Raw genomic sequence first — 27,617 nt, 5'->3', positions numbered from 1 at the left:
AGTGTTTTTAGAAAAACATTAATTCTGAGCCTTCGAATTAGAAACTTGCAATTATAATATTTAGGGTTTGCTACTATTTAATGGAAGGGAATAATCGTGTTAATACCTTTTTAATCTTTATTCTAATGCCGTCTGCCATGTTTCAGCAAGAGGAGAGATGTTTGCCACCTTTTGGCAGATTAATACGTGTTTCATCCAACCTTTAAGGAGACAGCTTGAGAGCCTCCATAGGCTGAATTATTCATGAGCAGGGGGAGATTAGTCTGATGGGGGAGGCAGCACTTGCACTTATTGATCTCTCTCCCCTCTGTCTTCATTTCAAGGCACAACCAAAATTTAATTTGGCCACAATTAACAGCCTCTGTTGTTTCATCTTTTTTTTTTAGCCTTGGACAACAGAAGGGCCTGTGCAGGTCACATGACCTTATTAATGTTAATTTACACCAAGAAAAGGCTTTAATTGCAAATCAGTCCTATCAGTGCTCAAATGGTGTCACTGAGGTTTAGCACCAGAAATGTGAGCGTCTGATCCCACCCAAACTTCCCCTTTAATTGGCCAGCTATAAAGGCTGTATAGGGGTCCCAAGCAGAAGAGCTTACACTTTTTTTTTTTTACACAGATTTAGTAATGATGCCAGCCCGTTACATACTGTATGGGTGGAAGTATATTTAGCAACGCTTAGGCACATAACGTTCATCCCTTGGTCTGCCCAGATAATTACTAAATAAATACTCTTTTATGTCATGCAAAACCTTACTCTGGGAATTAGAATCAAGCACAACCACCATCAATTAGAAATGTATTTGCATCTTTTTAATCCATTATTCATGATCATCATCTTTTTTTATGCTTTGATCATGCCGCACGGTGAATCAGAAGTTGCGCAAAACGTTGCCATGTTAACGGGTTACTTTTCTCACCCTATAAATAGAGCGACTCCCCATTAACCCCCTTCCAAAGGTGAGTAGGAAATATGTGATACTCCCACCCACACTGAAAGCTAGAGGAATGGCTGAGAGTTGTCACTTATCTTCTGTAAGATACTGCAATATAGATAAGTGGGAGCTGCCATATTGCTTCTCTATGGGGTTGTGCCGTCTATTGATCAGCATTAAAGGGGTTGTTCACCTTTAAATTAACTGTTAGTATAACATAGAGGGTGATATTTTGAGACAATTTGCATTTGATTTTCAATTTTTATTATTTGTGGTTTTTGGGTTATTTAGCTGTTTGCAATTTTGACTATCTGGTTGCTAGGGTCCAAATTCCCCTAGCAACCCAGCACTGATTTGAGTAAAAGACTGGCATATGAATAGGAGAGGACCTGACTAGAAAGGGTAATAAAAAGTAGCAGTAACAATAAATGTATTGCCTTACAGAGTATTTGTTTTTAGATGGGGTCAGTGTCCTCCAATGAGTAAGAAGTCCTCGCTACATAGATAATATATAAGGTAACAGCAGCTGTATCAGAGGGAATGTTGACTCTCCCCATACAGATCGGTATGATTATAATTTTAGCCCTAGGGAGATCACCCATTGGCATTTGGGCACCAAAAGCACCACAGTTTGCAGGTGCAGGTAGCTCCCTGATGTGACTTAAGATAAAATAGAAATTTGTCTGACATGTTGCACTGTGGGTCACCCAAGTATACACCAAATTTGGGCCCACTTGCTCATTTGCAGGGTGGTTTCCCTAAACTGCTTTACACTATGGGCTGATTTACACCCACTCCTTGCTTTTGCCCTATTAACAAGTTTGTTCCTAAACTAATGGTTCCGACATACTATACCCACTCCCCTCCTGTACCCCCTCTTCCAAGCCTTAGAAGTTAGCACACATGGAATCCCCTAAGGTGGCAGACTTTGTTGGACAAAAAGTGCACCAGTTATTTTTGGCGAATTGCTTTGATTTCATTTTCTGTAACAAAATGATAGTGTGGAAATATGACTGTATGGCCTAATGAGCAGTCCCTACAAGGCCTGGATATATCTGTGTCCTGGGGAGAACTACAAGACGTCAGTTCTTAATTAAGCACAACTCTGGTTCTTAAGGTCAGCCCAGACCTTTCTCTGTCTCTGCGCTTATCCACAAGGACGAGTCAGGAATTTACGCTTGGATGGATGGCAATTTCACCAGGGGATGTAAATGACACTTTCTAGTATTGTTTGCTTGACATTTAGCTGCTGTTAGAATCCTTAATAAGTTTAATATCCCACATATGCACGCTTCCAAAATATGGCATTCGTAATCTTTTATTAAAGGCCAACTAAATGCTACAGGCAAACGAATGTGAACTTTCTTGGTGAATTGTGAATTAGCCCTGGGAATATATTGTATTTTATATGGCATCTCTAATTACATGCTAGTTAGGGTATAGTAATGGAAATACAGCTTATCATACAATGTACCAGCCTGAAAGTTTAGCAGCCCTTTAACAGTAATGATCCAGGCCTTCACTGTTGCCCCCCCCAGCAGCGCCCCACCATGGATCTTGTGTGTCAGTGGCACTGCACATGCTCAGTGGGCTGCTGTTGGGAAGCTAAGCTTAGGGAGCGTGGGGAATGATCAAACCATTAGCAGAAAGTAAGGTCACATTTGTCATAGAAGGGGCTGTTTATGAAGCAATTCTGATGCTTAATTGGTTAATAGAATTAAGAATTTGGGTTTCTATGCTGTCATTCTAAGCAGCTGTGTATTGCTGGGAATCTGCATAAAAGAAGACAAGGGGGCATTTTTCAGGGGCAGTGCCGCAGAGCAGAGCCACAACACCCCCCCCCCCCCGTGCCTACCTTCTTTTTTGTTCTGCTGTGCTGGGGGCCAAATCCCAAAAGAGAGGTATGGGATCCGTTATCTGGAAACCCGTTATCCAGAAAGCTCCAAATTATGGAAAGGCTGTCTCCCATAGACTCCATTTTATCCAAATACTCCAAATTTTGAAAAATGATTTCCCTTTTCTGAGTAATAAAACAGTAGCTTGTACTATTTAATGCTTACAGGATTTTCTAGTACACTGAAGGTGTGAAGATCCAAATTACGAAAAGATCCATTAACCAGAAAATCTCAGGTTCCGAGCATTCTGGATAACAGGTCCCATAACTGCAGTGGATTCAGTGGAACCCTAGTTTGAAAATATATATATATATATATATATATATATATATATATATATATATATATATATATATATATATATATATATATATATATATATGTATGTGTGTGTGTTTTAGCTCAGGATAAGCCAAGTACTCCTAGATTCTGTTGCTAGGGTGCGGTGAAATCCTAGCAACCCAGTAAAAGTTTAAACTTGGAATCTTTAAATCAAAAGAAGCTGTATCATTCTAATGTTCTTATCAGGGTTCATTGCAGGGTTGTCGGCCCAGTTGTACCTTCAGAATTCTTTCCCCTTGTCACTACTGTGTAGTGCCAGTGATGTGACAGGAGCATGATATTTGCATCTGGGAAATCTGCTATGTACTAAAATATTGTTGTTAAACAATGCAGAAGTGACCTAGATCTCTGTATGTTTGCTTACTGGGCCGTCCCCACCCATACACTAAATTGCAGGAAACAATCAATATAATGTGATGTACTGTAACAACATATTCTAGGATCAATGTCACAGGGAAAGAATGAATAGCTCATATACTCATTCTAATAACAGCCAGATTAACCCCCCACCCCAGAGGTGATGGGATGGTGGGAGCTGTGGTGCTTTTCGGCCTACACATTGTGCCTGGTGTAACCCCCAAATAAGCAGCACCTGCTTATTGATTCCCCTACACTAATGCAGTGCACCAGAATCTAACCCTCAATTTGAACTGTAATTCTAATACATTTAGGCTAATGGCACATGATATATTTTGGACCCCGATGGTCTACTTAGGAACTGCACTGACACCCCCTCACCCACCCCAAGTTTTCTAACTATTCCAGCTTATCTTTTCCCCTTTACTCAACAGCCCCTAATAGTTTGCTCATTGTCTGTACAGAGAGATATCATAAAACTATGGCAGCATAGGTATACCCCTGTACTAAGCACAATTCAGCAGGAACAGTCCCCTAAGTTTGTTCATTGTCTGTACAGAGAAATCCCATAAAACTATGGCAGCATTCCACTGTATTCTACATCTGTATTTTGATGGATAGATGGATAGAAAGACAGACAGAAGTAGATAGATAGATAGATAGATAGATAGATAGATAGATAGATAGATAGATAGATAGATAGATAGGTAGACAGACAGACAGACAGACAGACAGACAGACAGACAGACAGACAGACAGACAGACAGACAGACAGACAGACAGACAGACAGACAGACAGACAGACAGACAGACAGATGATGGATGGATTGATAGATAGGCAGATAGATGGATATATAAATAGATAGATTTATTGAGCTGGAAAGAGAGAAGGCAACAGCCTGGCTGAGCCTGTTACCCCAGGGCCACTCACATCATGTAAGTTTGTACTTGGGATCTGATGTGTCAGTTATATTTATAGAGACTACTGACAGGTTCAGAGACAGAGGTTAGAGGTGCAGGAGCTGCTTCTGTACAGAAAGAAATGACGGCACTAAAACTACCCATTATTTAATGCAACATAAATTTATACCCAGAGCCCTTGTTCTAGACAGAAGTATCATAAATAGTATTCCCTTAGATAAAACAGTAGAACATGAAGCTTGTTGTATGCACTCATCTCTTCTCTTTTGTATTCAGAAGTCGATGCAGTTCCCCCCGTTATAGCTGTTATGTGAGATCTATGCACCCTTGCCTTCCCCAAGTCCTTTTGCTATAGGTCCTACATGGGTAGCTTAATGGAGGATTTATTCTGTGCCCTGGGGCTGCTGTACACATGGGTGCATACAGCAGCAGAATGATGAGTAGTGTGAGACCTGTATTTGTAGTTCTAGAGAGAAGCCATTGCTATACAGCTACTGTGGAATATAAGGAGCCATAAATTGCACCGCCCCCCCCCCCCCCGGTGAGCTTTGTTTACCTTGGAGGTGGAATTAGTATGAAATTACAGCTCTCTGAGTTACCAGCACATTACACTGTAAATCCTATTTATGATCAAACCCTTGAGATTCATTTTTTTTTTTAATAGAACTAAGAGATCTTTTGTGTTGAAGGTTTAACATTCCTTACCCTTTCTGTCCCCTCTCAGGGCAAAGCTCTGTGGCAGTGCAGAGCAGGTAGTAACATGGGCAATTTAGTGAGCTCTAATGGTGTGGGACCAATGAAAGGAATCCCCTTGCTATAAATGTAACTCTCTGTATGTACAAGCTGTTCTGACTCAGTAGTGCAAGGATTATATGTCACTATAAGCAGTGTTACCGACAAGTCTGATGAGATTATCTCTGAAGCATATGGATGGGGTAAGAGGGGCAATAATGCATATATTGGTGCAGAGGAGGCTTCTGTAGGCAGGAATGCCCCCCTCCCCGTACATTTACATGTTTGTTTCTTGCCCCCTGTGCCAATGTACTGTCCCTAATAGACTCTCTTTGTTCATCAGGCAAATGAGTGGGAGGGGGGCTTGTTGTACTTATGTGATCTATTATTAATGAAGCTGCTAAGTGGGCTGAGTGGGGTCAGACTGGGAAGGTGGGGGCAGCCCATTGTATTGCAGGCAGCACGCTGGGGACAAGCTGTACAGATGGAGAGGGACATCAGGCCATATCCTAGTCAATTTCATGCCTGCGAGGCACGTCCATTCCCACCAGCCACCGACAGATGGATAGAACGTGGCGTCTCCCTTCCCATTAGGAGCTTGTGGCACCCTCTTCATTCACAGCATTTCCCCCTGGCTCTATTCATTTTCTAGTGCTGGGGGGGGGGCTATAAACACCCTCATTCATTGCCATTACCCCATACAGCGCTCTTGCAAATGGCAACTCCCAGCATTCTCTGCAAAACAATGACCTCCAAAGCTGTATGGAGGGGGCATCTCCCCTTCTGCCTCATTAGGAGGTGGCAGGGGCCCTAATATCCTACTATAGAAAATGCTTTGAAATAGGAGCAGCAATGTGCAGCCAAATTGATTGCTATTCATTCTGTGTGCCATAGAAACGATGGACGAATGGATTCAAAAACAGCTGCTGAGGGGCCATTAATTTGGGAGCCGCTCCGTATGAGTGCGACTGCTCCTGGCTTCAGATTGTGCCGCTCATGCATTTGTGTAACATCCCCCTGTGCCATATTCAGATATATGTGCCCAAATGCCCCTCCTATTGCTCTGTGTGGCTGCAGTCTGGCAATTATAACGAGGGGGACATGGCATGTCTGATTGGGGCTGTGTCGACCCTTAGGGTTTGGGGGTTATAACGCTGCTCCGTAAAGGGGATCTCAAACCACCTGATTATTTTTTAACTGCCAGCTCTCTCTGCATTTCAGCAGCAGGAATGGGGTTAACAGTTGACATTTAGTTACTGGGGTTGATGCTTTGAGGTAGGGGCAAAAAGAGCCTCTGCAAAGGGGATAGCACTTAAAGGAAAACTATACCCCCCAAACAATGTAGGTCTCTATTAAAAGATACTGAGTAAAACAGCTCATGTGTAAAACCCTGCTTCATGTAAATTAACCATTATCATAATAATATACTTTTTTAGTAGTATGTGCCATTGGGTAATCATAAATAGAAAATTGCCATTTTAAAAAATAAGGGCCGCCCCCAGAGATCGTAAGATTCACTGTGCACACATACAAACCACATGTAAGGTCACATGAGCCAATTAACAGACAGAGTTCTGCCTTTTGCTTCCTCACTTCTTCCTGTTACAGTTAGTGTTGTAGTATTTCTGGTCAGGTGATCTCTGAGGCAGCACAGATAGAGTCACGAAATGGTGGTTCAAGGCAAGAGATGTAAAAGGGCAATATTTATGTAAATATATATTCCAGTTTGGTAAGATTCTTTAATATGTCATTCAATTTGATATAAACTATCTGTTGCTTAAGTATTCATTTTGGGGGTATAGTTTTCCTTTAAGAAAACTTTCCTGGACTCTCTGCAGTTTCATTTTCCCTTTTCTTTGTAAGAATATTTAAAGGAAATGAGTATATCCAGTATTTTAAGGAATCGAATGGGGAAGTAGTGTTAGGTTTCCTATTGTGTGTTTTGCAACCATCGCCCTCTGGTGGGGATTACAACAACTGCACTAAAATAATAAACCGCTTTGCTTTGCCTTGTTGTGATCTCTAAAGCTGGCCATACACTGGCCGATAAGAGCAGACCGAGTATGCAGCATATTGGCCTATGTGTGGAGCCCTCTGACGGACTTCCCCAAGATATCTGGCTTAAAGTCGGCCAGATGTCGGGTGGGCAGGGCTAAAAATCCTGTCGGATCGCGTCCACATCTGTTCGTTGATGCGGCCCCACGATCCGACCGCCCATATACCATACATTATGATCCGATCTTTGGGCTCTAGGGCCCACGATTGGATCTTCCCGATATCGCCCACCTCAAGGTGGGCATATCGGGGAGAGATCCGCTCATTTGGGATTTCGCCAAACGAGCGGATCTCTATGTGTATGACCACCTTAAGGGCTCCAGTATATGTTCAGCACTACAGGTATACAGGTATGGGACCTGCTTTGGATTTTCATGCCTTAAAGAGATAATGACACCAGAAATTAAACCTTTTTTTTACATCTATCATAACATTATCTTTGAATGATATCTATAATTTTGCCATAAAAGTATTTGCAGATGCTTTTACATTACCCATCTGATCCCCCGTGTTCCTCTCTGAGGGTGCTGCCATATTTGAGCTTCAGTAGTCTGTTAGCATTAAACACTCTAACTGACGTGTTGAGAAGGGACAGTCAGGTTGGCATGGTTTAGGAAATTCAAGTAGCAATTACTTACAAAAGCAGTCCTATCAGTGAAAAATTATCAACATGAGCTATAGGGAACTTTTGATGTCCATTCATATTTTGATGAATAATTTTTTAGTGTCAGCATCACTTTAAGTCACTTTAAGTCTACTAGAAAATGTCAACATGAAATAAACCCAATGGGCTGGTTTTGCTTCCAATAAAGATGAAATATATCTTAGCTGGGATCAAGTACAAGCTTCTGTTTTATTATTGAAAAGAAATCATTATAAAAAAATTAACATTATTAGGATAAAATGGAGTCTATGGGAGACGGCCTTTCAGTAATTCGGAGCTTTCTGGATAACAGATCCCATACCTGTATAGCAAAGTTGTAATATCCACCATACTGTTGTAGCCCAAGAGAAATCTTATAGAACAAATATTTCTTTCTCCCAAATGTTGCAGCAACTGGATGTTTGTGACTCAGTAGGTGCAGTAACCCATAGCAACCAATACACAATCTATATTGATATGTTCTGGTCAAGTGAGACTAAAGCTGCCCTATATGCGCCTGGATTTTGTTGTTTGGGCGGTTTTAACCCGACTGACTGACCTTTTGTGAATTTCTTCTTGTATGTACTCTGGTATTGGTATTATGAGGCCTGGGTTGTGTGTATTATTCACTATAAATGTACATGAATATAAATGACATGGAGTTGTCACCTTGCACATGGATAGTTGAATATCCTTATCCTTCTATATATCAATGATGGATCTTATGATATTTTATTTGGGAGAAAGATTTTGTGAGACACTGGATAAGGAAGCGGACATGAAAGTCCTCCTATCAGCTGTACGTTACCTATAGCAACTAATCAGCACCGGGGGCCAGTACTTTTTATTTCAGCAGATTATAGCCTTGTAGCGAACGAACGATCGAATGTCCCAATGTTCCAACCTGCCACTAACCATTCAGATTAAATAAAGTAGTAAAAGAACAAATCGGACGATGTTTTGCCCGTGACAGCAATCATATGAAAGTTATGTCCGACAAACAGAAGTGACAGTCACCCATTGATATGGGTATGGGATCTGTTATTCAAAAACCTGTTATCCAGAAAACTTTTTTTTTTCCAAATAATTGACATTTTTTAAAATGATTTCCTTTTTCTGTTTAATAATAAAACAATAGCTTGTACTTGATCCAAACTAAGATATTAATCCTTATTGGAGGCAAAAGCATTGGGTTTATTTAATGTTTACATGATTTTCTAGTAGACTTAAGGTATGAAGATCCAAATTCTGAAAAGATCCATTATCCACAAAACCACGGGTCCCGAGCATTCTGGATAACATGTCCCATAACTCTAGTGGATTCAGTGGAACCCTAGTTTGAATATGTGTGTGTGTGTGTGTGTGTGTGTGTGTGTGTGTGTGTGTGTGTGTGTGTGTGTCTTAGCTCAGGATAAGCCAATTACTCCTGGACTCTGTTGCTAGGGTTTGGTGGAATCCTAGCAACCCAGTAAAACAGCAGCTTGTACTTAATCCCAACTAAGATATAATTCATCCTTATTGGAGGCAAACAGCCTATTGGGTTTATTTTATGTTTTTAGGATTTTCTAGTAGACTTAGGCTAAGGCCACACTAGGCGATAGCGCCGCGATTTGAAAAGTCGCCGCGAGTCAAATCGCGGCGCTATCGCCTAGTGTGGCCTTAGCCTTAAGGTATGGAGATACAAATCATTAAAAGATCTGTTATCTGAAAAACCACAGGTCCCAGACATTCTGGATAACAGGTCCCATATGTGTACATGCAGAGATCGTTATCGTTAGCAGACAGAAATGCAGAAAGAGTAAGGTCACACTCAGAGATTAGTCGCCCCAGCGACAAATTGCCTCTTCTTCTGGGCGACTATCTCTCAGAACTGCCTTCCCATACCTTCCCGCCGGCTATAATGAAAAACTCACCAGTGGTATGGCACTTGCTGCGCTTCGTTTTCCGAATTCGCCTGAAGTTGCCTCAAGAGGAAAGTTCAGGCGACTTCGGAAAACGAAGCACAGCGAGTGCCATCATTATAGCCGGCGGGAAGGCAGGGGAAAGCAGTTCGGGGAGATTGTCGCCCAGAAGAAGAGGCGATTAGTCGCCGGGCGACTAAATCTCCCCGAATCTCCCCGTGTGACCTTGCTCTAACCTGTCTGGTTGACTTAATGACTGATCGCCACAGTACAGGTATAGGACCTGTTATCCAGAATGCTCAGGACCTGGGGTTTTCCAGATAACATATCTTTCCGTAATTTGGAGCTTCATGCCCTAAGTCTACTAGAAAATGTAAACATTAAATAAAGCCAATAGGCTGGTTTTGCCTCCAATAAGGATTAATTATATCTTAGTTGGGATCAAGTACAAGCTACTGTTTTATTATTACACAGAAAAAGGAAGTAATTTTTAAATGTTTGGGTTATTCGATAAAATAGAGTGTATGGGAGATGACCCTTTCGTAATTCAGAGCTCTCTGGATATTGGGTATCTGGATAAATGATCCTATACCTGTACAATAAACGTTGGGACAACACACATGGTTAAAAATTGTGCAAACCTTTGATTGGTATGACTTTATCTATGGGCCGCTTTATAGGGGTTTGAGATAAGCAAGCTGCTGGGAAGCTCTGAGCAATACCAAGGGCTGGGCAGCAATCATTAGTCATTGTTATGTCTGTACTGGTTTGATACTGCTGTGTATAAAGATCATTTGGGCAATATTTGATGGTGACAGGCAGCAATCACACTCATTAGTTCTGTGTAACCCTATTGATTGAGCAGTGCAGTACCATGTTCAGACAACAGAGAGCAGAGTGCGCTCACACTAATGTGCTTCCTTCCAATAAACCCAGTGCAGCTGCGAGATGCAAGTGCCGGCTTTCTCTGGTGGCGTCAGGTTTGGTGCCAGATGCCTTAGAAACTATTTATTAACAGTTTATTTAATTTCAGCCACCCACCGGGGCCCTGGCACCAGTTCTGAGTGCTGCTGGCGACTTCAGCAGTGTAAAGCCAGTCTTGGCAGAGGCACAGAGCTCAGATTTACATGAATTTTCCCTCGGAGAAGCAATTTGCTGGTACCTAACCATACTTAGGCACAGCAAAGTGGCTCAAAGGGCTCTTGTTTGGATCTGTTTGATTTTAAACGGGGAACAGAAACAAATGTTCTCACCTGCTAATATTTACTGAGAAATGGAACCTATTCCAGGGCTTTGTGGTCTCCCCATTAGCCTTGGCTCACAGCTCCCTATGCACCCAGAACATTCCTTCTCTGTATATTTGTATTTATACATATGAGTAGGAGGTGCCATATTAATTCCCTTAGACAGTACAGTATGAGGGTATAGCTTATTGTATGTCCAGGCCCCAGAACATTCCTTCTCTCTATATTTGTATTTATACATATGATTAGGAGGTGCCATATTGATTCCCTTAGACAGTACAGTATCAGGGTATAGCTTATTGTGTGCCCAGAACATTCCTTCTCTTTATATTTATACATATGAGTAGGAGGTACCATATTGATTCCCTTAGACAGTACAGTATGTTGGTATAGCTTATTGTGTGCCCAGAACATTCCTTCTTTGTATATTTCTACCATCAGTCTGGGCCTTCCCCATCATAGGTGCCATGACTCCGAATGGGAGTTTGCCGGTTGTATTAGACCCCTGCAGGTCTCTAGGACGAGTGTTGGGTTTAAATCCAATGTAACACACTTACAGTCTGATTAGAAGCAGCTGCACTGCTGGCTGTACAAATATACAAAATATCTGGCAATCACAATGTCTCTGATATTCCGTCCCAACTTCCCATTCCCAATCATTTCTGTCCTGTGGAACATTATGATATAGGTGATTCTGATGGCAGCCTGGGGCCTATAGCTCCGCCTCCAGCATGTGCAGGGGCCCATGGTGCCCTAAATTCACCAATGCCAGAGCCCCACACTGTTATCCACAAAGGCTTATTCTATTAAAGCTTTGGATATGTGATCCTGATGCCAGTAACTGAAGGGAGTAGAGACCATCTGTGCCATATTTGTGCCATATCATTGCCATATCTGTGTATATCAGTGCCAGTGTATTTTACAAAATACAAACTATTAAATGCTGACTGTGTTACTGCAGCCTGAGTGACTAGAGCTTGTAAAAGGATGATTTTAAACAAGATTCGGCTCTTGGATTTTATTTAACACTAGACCAGTAACACCCAGGGCACACCCCTGGGCCTCTCTTTATATGTGCTTATAATGCTTTTTTGTTTGGAAGGTATCCACCCTATCTTAAAATTGCTTATATCCACCTTACACATCTGAGATTTCCTATATAACCTACTCAGACAGGTGCAGATATATGATAGCTAGATTACATATTACAAATATATGATATTGATAAATAGATGATAGATGACAGATAGATGACTGATTACAGGTGGATGACAGGTGATAGATAGATGACTGATAGATGATAGATAGATGACAGATAGAGGACAAATATATGATAGATGACAGATTGATGAGAGATAGATAGATATATGTTAGAGCAAGCCAATTTACATAATCTGCTTGGAAGTGCATTAGATAGGAAGAGATTAGTGAGTAAATAGAGTGCTGAGTATATTCCTCTTGGTGAGAGAAAGAGTTTTAGGAAGGAATGTGCAGCAAAGGAGTCAGGGCCCATGCACAGGGTATATATATATATATATATATATATATATATATATATATATATATATATATATATATATATATATATATAGACAAATACAAGATTCCTCTGCACTCAACCCATTATCAATATATTTAAGACAGCGACATTTTGTGCATACTGCTACTAAAAAATGCCTTACCCTTTAAACAAAACAGGGATTGTTTGTCCATATATTGCAATATATTTAAGCTGGCCAACTACGTCAAAGTCATCCCATATCTGGCCAGTCCTATGCTCAATTTTCATTTGATTCATTAAGAATTCTATGGTTTCATTATACATTTTATAAAAGGGACGAATACGTTTTACCTGCAACTTACTAGCTGCTTTCAAAGTAAAACTCCCAAACTTGGCTGCCCTTTTATTAGACACCAGTGGGATCACCTGACTATAGTTGGAGGGGGTGGGAGCTACAACATGGAGCTGGTCACTGCTCTTGTAGAACTACAACAAACAAGAGAAAGTTGTGCTCACCACTAGTTTTTAAAATCATTAGGCGGGGGTGCAATGAGGGTGTGACCACAAAATACATATAGACAAATACAAGATTCCTCTGCACTCAACCCATTATCAATATATTTAAGACAGAGACATTTTGTGCATACTGCTACTGAAAAATGCCTTACCCTTTAAACAAAACAGGGATTGTTTGTCCATATATTGCAATATATTTAAGCTGGCCAACTACGTCAAAGTCATCCCATATCTGGCCAGTCCTATGCTCAATTTTCATTTGATTCATTAAGAATTCTATGGTTTCATATATATATATATATATATATCCTGTGCATATAATATATTATATTATATATATATATATATATATATATATATATATATATATATATATATATATATATATATATATATATATATATTTATATATATTGTATCTAGGCCTGGCTTATTTAGTTAGAGGCCACTCTGCTAGGGCACATTTTCCAGTGTAGGAAACTCTGACTGCCACGCTCTGGGCTCAGACTAAACGAACCAACTGTCGGAAGTTCATCTCACGTGAGGAAATGATGTCTTCCAACTTCATGCAATAAGGGCGGCTTGGACTGTGTTTGTGCTCACACTGAAAGGGCAACACCGACTGACTGATACTGGCAGGTTTCTAATTGATTAAAATAATAATTGGGGCATTTATTGAACCTGTGTTCTGCCCCATTGTTCAGGTGCCAGGTAAGCTGGATCATGGGTCATCTGGTTGGATGTGGGTCTGACAAAGTGGCCTACTCCGGTCTACCACTGTATTATATTATTATTATCTGGCTTAGATGAACTCACTTACTGTCCCTGTGCCCCGCTGATGGGTTAATAATGCCACCTAGGCACAGAGTTGATTTCTCCAGGCTGCTGAAATGTGGCACCTCCGCTATCTTCTTCGTAAATTCATTTCCGCTCCTGCCAGTCTATCTCTCGCTGCACACTTTTAATCATTCCTGACTATTTTTGTCTCCTTATCACAGTTATTTCCTCCAGCAAATAGTTTCCTGGCAGCACAAGTGGTATTTTGTGGTGGGAGCCACGGTGCCGGAGCAGGTGCTGTGTGTGCAACGAGGTGGCAGAGACCTGTTCCATGTGCTGTCAGGATTCAACAACAGAGGTGCGGAGCAATGGAACCCACTCATTGTCTGGTCTCCAGGCACTTACATTATGTTTATCATTAGATGTATACATATATTTCTATTGGGTTGGCAGTTGGAAAAGTTCTGAATGCACTAGAATAGACATGATACATATACATAATAGGCTCCATATGGCTGCTCTTCAGTTAAGATGCCATCCTTGTACTCGTCTATTGCTGCTGCTTGTTGAACAAATAGAATGAAGAATGACAGTTGTGGAAAATAAACCCTTGGAGCCCTTAAAGGAGAACTAAAGCTTAACTAAAGAAGTAGCTAGAAATGTTGTACATTATGTTTTGTGCTTCTGTACCAGCCCAAGGCAACCATAGGCCTTTAGCAGTAAGGATCTGTGTCTCCACAGATGCCCCAGTAGCTCCCCATCTTCTTTTCTGATGATTCACTGCACATGCTCTGTGCTCCTGTCACTTACTGAGCTTAGGGACACACTCACAATATACAGTACATATAGACTAGAAATGTCACAATATAAGGCTGATTAGTAATTAATACAGATAATTACTAAATGTCAGCATAGAAACCAGTGCAATTAGCATCCAAATTTAATAATCAGCCCTGTAGCATCAGCTACAGACCTAATTTTCTGCTGGATAATTAGTGACGACCCCTAAGCTTAGCTTTTCAACAGCTGCTCAGAGCCCATTGAGCATGCCAGTGTCACAGGCACTTTCCAAGATGGTGACCCCCTGTGACAAGATCGAAGTCCTGGATCATTGCTGCTATTGACAAGCTGAAACTTTAGGCTGATGCAATAAGTTTGGTATATAAAATATGCCATTTGTTGCCATATACATTTTTAGGGTTTTGTTTAATTGCTGCTATTTTGGGGGGGGGGTCAGGAGTATAGAGGATACGTTAGGGGTAGTTGGATATGGGACAGAATTCAGTGATTTTATCATGGGTAAAACTGTCAATTTGTCATAACAAACTCTATGGGGCAAATTCACTAAGATTCGTAGTTGCGCCAGGCGCAACTTCGCCGCGCTTCGCCGCACTTCGCCAGGCTTAGTTTCGCCAGCACTCCGCAAATTCACTAAAATCCAAAGTTGCACACAGGGGTAGCGTAAGGTTGGGAAGTTGCGCTAGCGTTGATTCGCTAAGTGAAGCGAAGTTACGCTAGCGAAGGTTAATTTGCATACGGCGCCAAATTCAAATTTCAATGGAGGAATACGTAGAATCACTACAAATGCCTGGAAAACCTTCAAAACATCAAATAAAAATTTTTTTTTGCCCTACACATGTGCCCACTGTATAGTTAAGTTGCCATGAGTTAGGAAATGTAGGGGGGAAGGAGGGGAGCCCCAAAAAAATTCTCAATCTTTTTCAGCCTATCACCCATAATATAGAAAACACGCCAGCGTTTTTTGGGACTTAGAAAAAATTTGAACTTTTTTGGAAGCAATCTCTATCTACTCTATTGCGCTTCGCCTGGTCTGAGGTGGCGAAGGAAGTCTAGCGTAAAAGGTAGCGTTAGTGAATTTGCGTAGTTACGTCCGTAGCGAAAATTCGCCACGCGTAAGGGTGCGAAGTAACACTAGCGAATCTACGCCAGCGTTCGTTAGTGAATTTGTGAAGTAACGAAAATGCCCAACGCTAGCGAATTGACGCTAGCGTTCGGCGCTTAGTGAATTTGCCCCTTTGTATCTGGGCTGTTCCCCTTCCCATGAACCGATCTGCTTTGTTCCCTATGAAAATAACAAGCCATAAATCAAATCTCTTCCCATAAAGTGCCAGTGTGTGTGTGTGTGGGGGGGGTCTCACTGCATATAATTACACTGCTGCAAATAATATATTACTTCTATATACATCTATACGTTACTTCTTGGGGATTTGAAAAAAACAAGGCAACCAGAAGCAGGATAACATATCAGAGTTTACATCGAGACACATTTCCCCTTTGGGGGCCGGGGCGGGGATCAGGGGGCCCTGCAATTTCTGATGGTGGTCTTGCACATGGTTACTGATGGCATCCCCGTATGCTTGAATTAAGCTGGCCATCGACGCAAAGATCAGATTCGTACGATTTTCGGATCGTTTGTGGAGTGTCCCGACTTCTGTCGTGCCATGCAGACCGGTCATTCAGCCGATCGGACAGGTTAGAAAATTTCTGTAGGCTGCCGATAATATCTCTGCATGTATTGCCAATCTGCCAATCTTCAGTGGGAGACTGTCACTAGCTTTTGTCTGACATAACATTCGTACGATTGCTGTCAGGGGCAGAACATCGGCTGATCTGTTCTTTTTCTACTTTATTTGATCTGAAAGGTTAGTGGTTGGGAGATGGGGAAGTCCGATCTTTGCATCTATGGCCAGCTTAAGGGTGAACTCCAAGTCCAAGCTGCGGCCTTTATTGGTTATTAATGTACAGCGCCACCTCTTGGCGGAGACTGGAAGTTTAGCCACCGGTGTAGAGCCACAGGTTGGATATTCCTGATGTGTTTACAAATGAGGGAATGTTTACCGTAGGCTCATCTTGTTCCCTTGACAAGTTGTGCTTGGGCCCAGGGGCACTTCTGCTCCCCATATGAACCTCAGTGACCCCTCCTGCCCCCTGTTGTGTCACCGTGGCATTCTGGTGATTGTGCTGAGTGGGCTCAGCCGGGTAATTCAATCGCCCATTATTTAATCTCTTTATAGGCTTACGAGTTGCGACTTCATTCCCGTCATTCATCTCCATTCACCTCTACAGCTGCTCTACATGTGTATAATTCCTGCTCTAATTGGAGATCATGAGACATAAACTTCCCAATTCCGTCACTCACCACCCAGGCAGCTCTTCTCCCCATGGAAGCATTGACTTTAGCAGCACATGCCCGAGTCCATTTATCTAGATAAGGAGCTTGGTTTTAGTTCTTGTTTTCCGGCCTGACAAGGGTACCATCTATCATATTACCAGCCCAGGGAACTTTACTGGGGAACAAGGTGGCACCATTTTTCTTCACCCAGGTTTTCATCTGGTTGGGCATGGGGCAGGAGCAGTGCACCCCAACTTTCAGCAATAACTACCCCATGCATCTACCCTGAAAGAATGCCCTTGAGCGGGAGACAAAAATTGCCACTGAACTTCCCAGCAAAGCACCCAGAAATGGATAATTGAGGGGGTGATTAAAATCCAGAACTCTATTAGAATTCACAGGAAATATATTTGAGCTTTGGCAGACCTGGTGCATGTATACAAATATACTGAGCAATGAAATTGCACATAATCAGCTTCATATTTGTAAATCCGGTATTTCTGTTGCACTTTGACTAGAGGAATGGGATACAATGTATTCTACTCTCTCACAATGAATGTTTGTACTAGACCCTTGCAATGTGAGGGGTACTGTGCGCCCTAAAACATTCAGTGATTAATGTTGTTCAACCTTCTGAAATAAAACATTGGAAATGCCAAGAAACATGAAGACAGTAATGTGGCAGTTTGCTCCCTGCACAAATTTGTGACCATCTACAAAACTCCCAAGCTGCATATGTTTGTCTGTCATCTGCACCAGTGCTCCTGCAGCATGCGTGGCTCCCTCATGCAACATTTCTCCTTCATAGCTGTCTGCTGTCTATAGCACTGGCATATAGACATTATACAGCATTTCCATCATGCAGTGGATCTTATAGTCTAAGGTCCCTATCACATTCCCATCAGTCCCTGCCCCAATGAGCTTAAAATCTAAGGTCCCTATTACATGCCCATCAGTCCCTGCTCCAGCGAGCTTACAATCTGAGGGCTCCGTCACATTCCTATCAGTACCTGCCCCAGTGAGCTTACAATCTAAGGTTCCTATCAAATTTCCTGTCCCAGTGAGCTTACAGTCTGTGGGTCCCATTACATTCCCATCAGTCCCTGCACCAGTTGAGTTTACAATCTAAGGTCCCTATTACATTCCCATCAGTCCCTTCCCCCTTGAGTTTACAATCTAAGGTCTTTATTACAATCTCACACACTAGAGTCATTTCTATTCAGATCCACTCAATCTACCTATGTGCTTGGGGTGTGGGGAGGAAACCCGAGTACCTGGAGACAGAGTCCTGCAGCGGGTTGGGTACCTGCGGGTTACCTGCAAAAACCTGTGGTACTCTGCGGGTTGTGGGTAGAAGTTCCGGGTGCGGGTATAGACGCGGGTTTGCGGTTCTGCGGGTTTGCGGGTCGGGCCGTGGGTCTTCTCAATAGCGACTTTTACTCCTTTTTTCTGATCACGCCTACTTCCGATGATGTCACTTCTGGTTTACAATGACAGCTCTCCCTGATTCTTGATGGTCAGCGGGTCGCGGGTCCAGGTTGTGATAAGGTACTTGCGGGTCGATTCAGGTAACGGGTAAGAATGCGAGTTGTGGATTGCAGGTTGCGGTTACGGGTCGGGTACAGGTTCCAAAAAATGAACACGCGCAGGACTCTACCTAGAGGAACCTTAAACAGACACACGGAGAATCTGAAGGTACCCATCCTATTTTTGGAGCTTAAAAACATTAAAATAACTATAATAACAATATTGCCAGTAAGCGCTAGAAAGTGTAATCAGTAAATTTTGCCTTTTTCTTTTCAACTTTTCCATTAATTTGTTCATTTGTAACGAGAACAGTGTAAAATTTTACCCGTATTCCTTTGCATGAATCTGCGGCTTCTGTATGCCTGGCTCGGTCATTAGCATGCAAATTAGTCATTGGGATTGGAACAATGCGCCTTTATGGTGCATGAACAGATGTTTGTAATATTTAACATTTTGTTTTGAGTCATTCGCGCAGAATTATTATCATTATTACTTGGCAAGGGTCGGAAAATGCTCGGGGATGGAGACAAGAGGCTCCTTCTGTGCACTCCCCTTGTTTATCCCAATGAGATTTGGGGAAGGCACGGAGCCCTCACATATTTGGGAGATATGTTAAAACCCGTCACGATGATGGTGATGAATAGAGATCAAGGCCACAGACGTTTGTGGGTGACACTCGTTGCACAAGTTCAGAAACAAAGAAGCAAATATTTTAGGGTATATTTCCCCAAATAAAAAGAGGATTGTGTATTGTGCAGACAATAGGAAACATTGTGTATCACACGGAAATGCTGGGAGCCCCAGTCTTGCCTGTGGGACATGGCATTGCTGCATTCAATCCACTATTATTACTCAGTTATTTATTAAAGGGACAGGCCCCCTTTTTTCTGCAAAGATTCTTCTCCTATGCTGTTATTTTCTGCTGTTCTTTTATGTTATTCTAATGGAAATATTGGAGGTTTCATCCATAGAGATTTTTTTTGGTGATATTGATTATCCGTCCTTGACTAAGCTGCAGTTATGGGACTTAACCAGAATACTTGGGTTTTTCAGATCATTCCGTAATCGGAATCTTCATGCCTTAAGTCATAAGAAATCATGTAAACATTAAATAAACCCAATAGGCTGGTTCTGCTTCCAATAAGGATTAATTATACCTTAGTTGGGATCAAGTACAAGCTACTTTTTATTATTACAGATATGGGATCCATTAAACGGAACCCCATTTTTCCAGAAAGCTCTGAATTACAGAAAAGCCATCTCCCATAGACTCCATTTTATCCAAATAATCAAATATTTTTTTAAATGATTTCCTTTTTCTGTGCAATAATAAAATATGATTTTCTAGTAGATTGAAGATGAAAATCCCAATTACGGAAAGATACGTTATCTAGAAATCACCAGGTCCAGGTTCTGGACAACAGGTTCCATATCTGTATAGACAAAAAAGAAATCCTTTTTTAAAAATGTTGATTATAATTTGGAGCTTTCTGGATAATGGATTTCCAGATAACAGATCCCATACCTGTACTTACCTAGCCCATGGCCCCCCCCAATCAGCAGCACCAGAAGACCGCATCGCTACGGTAATCCACTGTAACCAATTGGTGAATAGCTTGTTTCAGCAGGTAGAACAGTGAAAGCAAAGATTGGATTGGTATTTATGGGTTACTTCCCAGGTGCAAATTGGTGCAAAATTGTTCAACAAAAAACTTTATTAAAGGGTTGGTTCACCTTTATGTTAACATTTAATATGGTAAAGAACGGCTAATTCTAAGCAACTTTTCAACTGGTCTTAATTTTCTTTTTTGAAAGTTTTATAATTATCTGTCTTCTTCTGACTCTTTCCAGCTTTCAGATGGGGGTGGGGTCACTGACCCCATCTAAAAATGCTCTGTAAGGCTAAAAAACGTATTGTTATTGCTACTTTTTATTCCTCATCTTTCTATTCAAGCCTCGCCTATTCATATTTCAGTATCTTATTGAAACCAGTGTATGGTTGCTTGGGTGTATTGGGCCCTAGCAACCAAATTGCTGAAATTGCAAACTGGAGAGCTGCTGACTAAAAAGCTAAATAACTCAAAAACCACAAATAATAAATAATGAAAACCAATGGCAAATTATCTCAGAATATCACTCTTTGCATTATTCTAAGATAGTAGGTGAACAACCCCTTTAAGACAAAATCTCTAATCTCAGGCGGGGGTGGTTGCTATGCACACCAGCGTGTAGGTGATTCATGAAAAGTCGCAGACATATCCGAGGTGGTGGAAAGTGGCTGATTATATCTTCACAAAGTGTGTGCGGAGGAGGTTATTGGTGACAAATAGCAACTTTCAGGGGGCGATTGTGACAGTTCCAGTGGGCTGTGTTGGCAGCAGTAAGTGAAGGGGGTAATTAGTAAATAAAGTGCTCCCATGTGAAGCTGGAGCAGCAGCGGCATAGGATTTAGGCATAAGGGAAAAATGCATCTCACTGCAAATGAAATTGTTAGTAGATTCCTGCATTTTATTTGTAGGTCAGTGTAGAATGACTTCTCCCGCGCTTTGTTTTCCCTACTTCTAGGTTATAGGTGTTACTGGCTCAGCCAGCAGTTGCATCAGCAGCCCTTGTGCACTTAATGGCGTCCTCAAGCTGCTCTCCTGCACTCCTGGCAAGAAGCCAGTATGAAGGTGAAGTGACTTTAGGTTTGTCTATAGACTGTCCAGAGCCATACCAAAAAAACTAAGCCTGCAAAGGTTATCTCCTATACTAAGCACAATTCAGCAGGAACAGCCCCTAAGTTTGCTCATAGTCTGTACAGAGAGATCCCATAAAACTATGGCAGCATAGGTATTCCCCTGTACTAAGCACAATTTAGCAGGAACAGCCCCTAAGTTTGCTCATAGCCTGTACAGAGAGACCATAAAACTATGTCAGCATAGGTATTCCCCTGTACTAAGCACAATTCAGCAGGAACAGTCCCCTAAATTTGCTCATAGGGGTAAATTTATCAAAGAGTGAAGTTCCGCCACTAGAGTGAAATTCCGCAGCTCTCAATTCATTTCTGTGGGATTTTGAAAGGCATATTTATCAATGGGTGAAAGTGAAAGTTCACCCTTTGATAAATACGCCTATAAAAATCCCATAGAAATGAATGGAGAGTGGCGGAATTTCACTCTAGTGGCGGAACTTCACTATTAACTTCACTCTTTGATAAATATACCCCATAGTCTGTACAGAGGGATCCCATTACAAGGGCAGTATAGCCAAGAGGATGTTTGCATTAAATGGTAGATATTTTGGATATATTCAATATAATTCAATATAATGATCAGGGATGTCCAACCTGTAGCCAGGGTTGCCACCTGGCTGGCATTTTACCGGCCTTGCCGGTAAAAATGATGGTTGATCCCAATGTTATTAATAGGGAAAACATATAAATATATAGGAAGGCCGGTGTATTTTTCCAGAAAAGTTGGCAAGCCTACCTGCAGCCCTCCTGCAGTTCTTGACCTAAGCATTTCATTTGCAGCTGTAGAGTAATATGGAGAGACTGTATGAGTCGGTTCTTGCTGATATAATACTCCCGTCTGTACAACTCTGTTAGTGCCAGAAGTAATCCCCTTATCTTTCTCATGTTCAGCACTTACAGGGTTATTTCCGCAGTTCTCTTGTGAGTCAGAGACGGCTCATACAGGCAGGGTGCCCATCCCATACTGTGCCTGTCATGGGATCATATAATAAACAGGCATGAAATAAACACCAATCTAAAACTGTGTATTTTTATTAGAACACATGTAATAAAATATAAACATAGCTTTGCAGTAAAAGATGCATCTTATCAATAGACTCAGCAAATCAGCAGCCTCTAGTGGAAACTCACAGTTTTGAAGTATAACCTTATTGCAAATAAATAAGGGATACTTATCGGCCCGACCAGTCATGTTGGATTAGTGCTGCCGGGCAGTGATCACATTGTAAGAAATGAGAGAACTAGAGTATGATTATCAAAGCCCTGACACCCCGCAGCACCAAGCATAAATAACCCTGCGTGTCTAGGGTTGCCACCTTTTATAGAAAGAAATACCGGCCTTCCTATATATTTATCTTTTTTCCTAATAATAACATTGGGATCAACCATCATTTTTACCGGCCAGGCTGGTAAAATACTGGCCAGGTGGCAACCCTATGCGTGCCCGATGCTTGTCCTGGGCTCTCTAACATATGGCATGACACCATGAGGGTTTGCTCCAAGCTGAGTGACTGCTTTCCCTGGTATAAAGAGTTAAAGAAGAAACCACAAACATAGAATCTCCAGAGCTGGCAGTCAAGTGCGTTTCAGCCAGCACCATATATTTTACCATACGTATCAGGCCATTGGAGAGCTGAACCACAGCACTAAAAAACATGGAAACCTCACAAAATAGTACAGGACTCTGACCTCTCCTTAATAGACTGTAAGCTCTTTAGTGCAGAAACCTGTGTCTTTATATTATGCATAGATACCTATATGCCTGGGGATAATGTTGGGTTCTGCTAGGCCAGGGTTCTATATAGAAGACTTGAATAAGTGTATAGCCCACCATTCATTAGGTTACAACTACATGAGCGTCTTCAACGCGATTCCGGCAGATCTGACGAGGTGCACCAAAATGCAGGCATCAAGTTTGATGCGACAGAAAATATGGTAAGCTATATCGAAGTTGGTTTGCACTGCGTCTGCATCGTCAGTCGTGTTGCATCGGATGAACGCTGCGACACCATCCGACATTTGTATTTCTTACCTTATTTTCGGTCGCATCCGATTTGACACCTGCGTTTTAGCGCACTGTGTCGGATCCACAGGAATCGTGTTGAAGACGCTTGTGTAGTTGTACCCTGAGTTGTCACCTCACCCCTTTAAGGGCTCTTACATACGGGCGTTTTTTTCCTGCGCTCCCCTGCGTTGCGCTTTCTTCCATTCAGCCTAGGGATGCACCGAATCCACTATTTTGGATTCGGCCGAACCCCCAAATCCTTCGCGAAAGATTCAGACGAATACCGAACCAAATCCAAATCCTAATTTGCAAATTAGGAGTGGGAAGGGGAAAACATTTTTACTTCCTTGTTTTGTGACAAAAAGTTTTCCTCCCGCCCCTAATTTGCATATGCAAATTAGGATTTGGTTCGGCTTGGCATAAGGATTCAGCCGAATCCGAATCCTGCTGAAAAATGCTGAATCCTGGCCGAATCCCGAACCGAATCCTGGATTCGGTGCATCCATATTTGAGCCAGAGGGGAATGCAGGAATAGGTGCCCCTGTGTAAGAGCCCTAAAACCGTCGCATTTGGAATCCACAGCCTGCATGGCTAATTAGCAATTCATTTAGATGCATGCTGCAGACTGAATTGATTAATTAGAACTACATGGACGCCAGCGACAAATCACATGCAATGGAAATAATGTAAGTAATGCAAATGTCGGATGAAGTCGCATGCACGCTGCACGCTGCGTCTGCATCCGACAGTTGTGTCGCGTCAGATGCTGCGACACCATCCGACAATGCATTCACTTCCCTTATTTCCATCGCATGCGATTTGACGCTGGCGTTTTGTTGTAGCTCATGGGATCACGCCAAAAAGCCCATGTAGTTCTACCCTTATGTGCAGCCATGCATCATGCATCTAAATTAATCACTCGTTAGTATGGATGAGCGAATCTAATCGTTAGCCATGGATTCGCTGTGAAATTCCAAATTTTGCCATGTGCAAATTATTTTCGCAAAACTGCACCGAAAATTTGCCACGGAAAAATTCACAGAGAAAAAACGCCCATCAGAAAAAAAGCCCATTGACTTTAATGCATTAGGACAAAAAAAAGTCACCATAAGAAATAACTCCCATTGACTTAATGCATTATGACAAAAGTCCGCCATAGGATTAAATGGCCACACATGCGTCACAGTGCACACCACCCACCTCTCACATAGGTGCTGGAACTGTCTTGTAATGTGAAAAGTGAAACACTGTTGTGTTTCCTAATGATATAGGTTCCGTTTCACTTGCTTTCCGTAGAAAGGGTTTTTGTTTAACAAGGGGGAGACGAAGGCAGTTGTGCAGTTGCTAATTACACAATCCCATCTTGGCTGTATTTGAGTGTGATGGGGGACTGCATAACCTTGAGCTGTATGTGACGAAGCTTGTGCTGTTTAGTAGCAAGAAAAGGAAAATTTTTACATCAAAAGCCTACTTTGCCCCATATCACTGCTGCCTATCTAACAAGCTGCCCAGACTCATTTTCCGCCCCAGTGAAGCCAAAGGATTCTTGAAACTCTTGGAGTGAGATAAGATCAAGCGGCTCATAAGAGGCCCACTGTGTCCATATAGGCGGTTTCCCTCTACACAACCATTCCAGGGGGGCCCCAGTGTGAAATTTTCCAGAAGTTGTAGGAAAATCAGTGAGTAGAGAGTAGACCACTTGTGAAGGCCAATGGAGTACTCTTATTAGTTGGACAAATATGATCGGCTTCCTATAGAGTTCACGGTACAAAATAGTCTTTCATGGACACGCAAAGGAGGAGGAAAGGCATTTTCTACTTGGGGTAGGGCTGCCATCAGGGGGGGGAAAAGCTGTACCAGGCCCTGCGGTGCTACAATTCCTGGATTTGCCACCCCCCCCCCCAAGTCATGAAGAATAGAAAGGCTCCGAAAGCCAGAGCCGAATGGACCCGAAGCCACCGAAAGGATCTGAAAGCCACCGAAAGGACCCGAAGCTGACGAATCGAGCCGAAGAAGAGGAAAAGTAGCCGAATGGAGCCAAACAAGAGGAGAATGAAGAAGACCTTTAAAGGTAAGTTCCATTGAACACCAATGGTCTTTTTTTTGTTTAAACTCCTGACCACCAATGTTTTTTATGTAACTTTTATGGGGGACCCTGGACACTTAAGTTTTTTTTTTAACATATGGGGGGCCCAGGCCACCAATGTTTATTTTTTCAGTTACCTCAATTTTTTTTTTTTAAAAAAAAATGTGTTTGTATACTACAAAAAAAACCACACAAACACATATTAAACTTTAAAATCGCAAAGTTTATTTGCTTTGCTTTTTTTTTTTTATTTGCTTTATTTAGAAAGAACATACTGAATCTCCACTACCTACTGGCGCTCCTCTACCTACCTGACACCCCAGGTCAGTGCTCCTAATTAGCAGAAAACTGCACCAGCCGGAGTTCTTCCAGCGAGCACCACCGATGGATCCTATTCCCGCTTCTTCTTTCTTCTAGCGGGCAGTAGATCGAAAAGCCAAACTTCAACGAAAAAGACGATATTTTGTTCTACTGCACATGCATGTGTCTGTCCCTGGAAATTTGCAGAAATAAGATGCAGAAAGACGATTGCTCTGTGGTGCTTGCTGGAAGAACCCCAGGCTAGTGCATTTTTCTGTTTATATGAGCACTGGCCTGGGGTGTCAGGTAAGTAAATACATTCACAATACCCCCAAGTAAAAACACCTTTCCTTCTCCTTTAAACCTCCTCACTGGAACTTCTGCCCTTTCTCCACTCTAAGTGCCCTTCCCCGGAGCCCCCTAAACCAATGTTATTGTGGAACCAGCACTTGGGCAGATGGAATTCTGACAGCAGAATTAAATCTCGGTTTTCTGATGACGAGAACGAAGCTGCGGCGCTGACAACATGACTGTGAGCAGGAGTCGGAACGGGGAGGCATTCCTGCACATCACACACTCCACTTCTTGGAAAGCTCCTGTTTATCTGGAAGCGCTGCTCCGAAAAAACGGTCGTTTTTGTCTGGGACCAATCATCTGCCTCTTTTGGGGAAATGCGAGGCTGTTTCCAATCAGTTACGGTATAATGCAGAGGCCAATCGTATATGATAGATATATACACTTATAACATATATACATGTCATATCCATATAATTTTATCCCACATATATATATATATTTAAACCAAGGAAGACCAGCAACACAGAGTTAACGTGCAAATAACTATTAGTGTATTGAAGTTAGCATGAAAATAGCCAACTATAGGATATAGTTTACCAGATATTTATGGCTTTTGTGTATTATATACATTTATTTTCTTTCTTTCTTTTTTTACACCAATAGGGCAGAAACCACCGATAAAAAGACCTTTGCCCTTCTCCCTACTTTGGTCTTTTCCTCAGTGCCACCCATTTATGGGGATATTCTTGATTCCGTCGGCAGGAATGCTCTAATACCGGCTATATTTATCTTCCACGCTACTCCAAGGGAACCCAGCCATTGCCCAGAAATAACCCCGGTAGAATAAAAGTGCAGAATGGATAAATAGCCGAGAGGGATCTGCTTTATTCCTCTATCCTCGTCCGAAGGGGAACTTCAGCTGATAATGGCCCAACCTAGAAGTACACAGGGGAGATTATTACTATTATTATTAGGGTTTGCATAGGGGGATAATTGCTGCATGGAAACCGTGGAGCAGTTTGTGTTTAGAAAAGATCTTTTCAATTACCAAAAATGCTGATAGATCTCAAATCAACCCCATAGTGCTGTGCTGGGCGCCTGCCCATTCCACTTTGCTGAGTCAGCTGGCATGGGGCAGAGCCGCTGCTTAATTTCTTTCATTGTAATCTGTTAAAGTGATTGGTTAGTTCAGCTTTAAAACTGTTACCTCTGCAGCCAATCTATTTAATCCTTTAATGAGATTGCCTCTGTCAGTCTGCTCATATGCATTCTCTATCTAAGAGATTGGCGGCATTATCTCCTGTACTAATGTGTGTCTGTCTGATCATCAGAACGGGGCTTACGGGAGCAGCCTATCTGCTTGCAGCATATCTTTCGTCTGCATGCAGGGTGCCGAGAGTTGCAGTTTCTAGAGGGGCAGTTAGGGTTGGGGCAGACGGGCAGATTCGGGGAGATTTAGTTGCCTGGTGACTAATCGCCTGTTCTGCGGGGTGACAATCTTCCTTCCGCCTGCTTGAATGAAGAATCGCCTGTGCTAATGCACTCGCGGTGCTTCGATTTTCGAAGTCGCCCGAAGTTGCCTCACTCATTAGCTCAGGCGATTCATCATTCAAGCAGGCGGAAGGCAGACACAATGTCGGACTGGGACACCAGGGGCCCACCCAAAAATGTTTTATAGGGGCCCACCAATTAATCTTAGATCAGGGGCCCACTCT

At 42.2% G+C, this 27,617-nt stretch overlaps 1 protein-coding gene across 2 annotated transcripts in view; it reads left to right on the top strand.

Annotated features, from left to right (window-relative positions):
• nav2.S (neuron navigator 2 S homeolog) overlaps positions 1–27,617 on the top strand; it is a 178,454-nt gene that overhangs the window by 46,083 nt on the left and 104,754 nt on the right. The window lies entirely within an intron of this gene.

The sequence above is a fragment of the Xenopus laevis genome, chromosome 4S (assembly GCF_017654675.1).
Source record: "Xenopus laevis strain J_2021 chromosome 4S, Xenopus_laevis_v10.1, whole genome shotgun sequence".
Taxonomy (NCBI): Eukaryota; Metazoa; Chordata; class Amphibia; order Anura; family Pipidae; genus Xenopus; species Xenopus laevis.
Note: the sequence above shows the minus strand (reverse complement) of the source record. Positions and strands in the feature narration are given on the sequence as shown.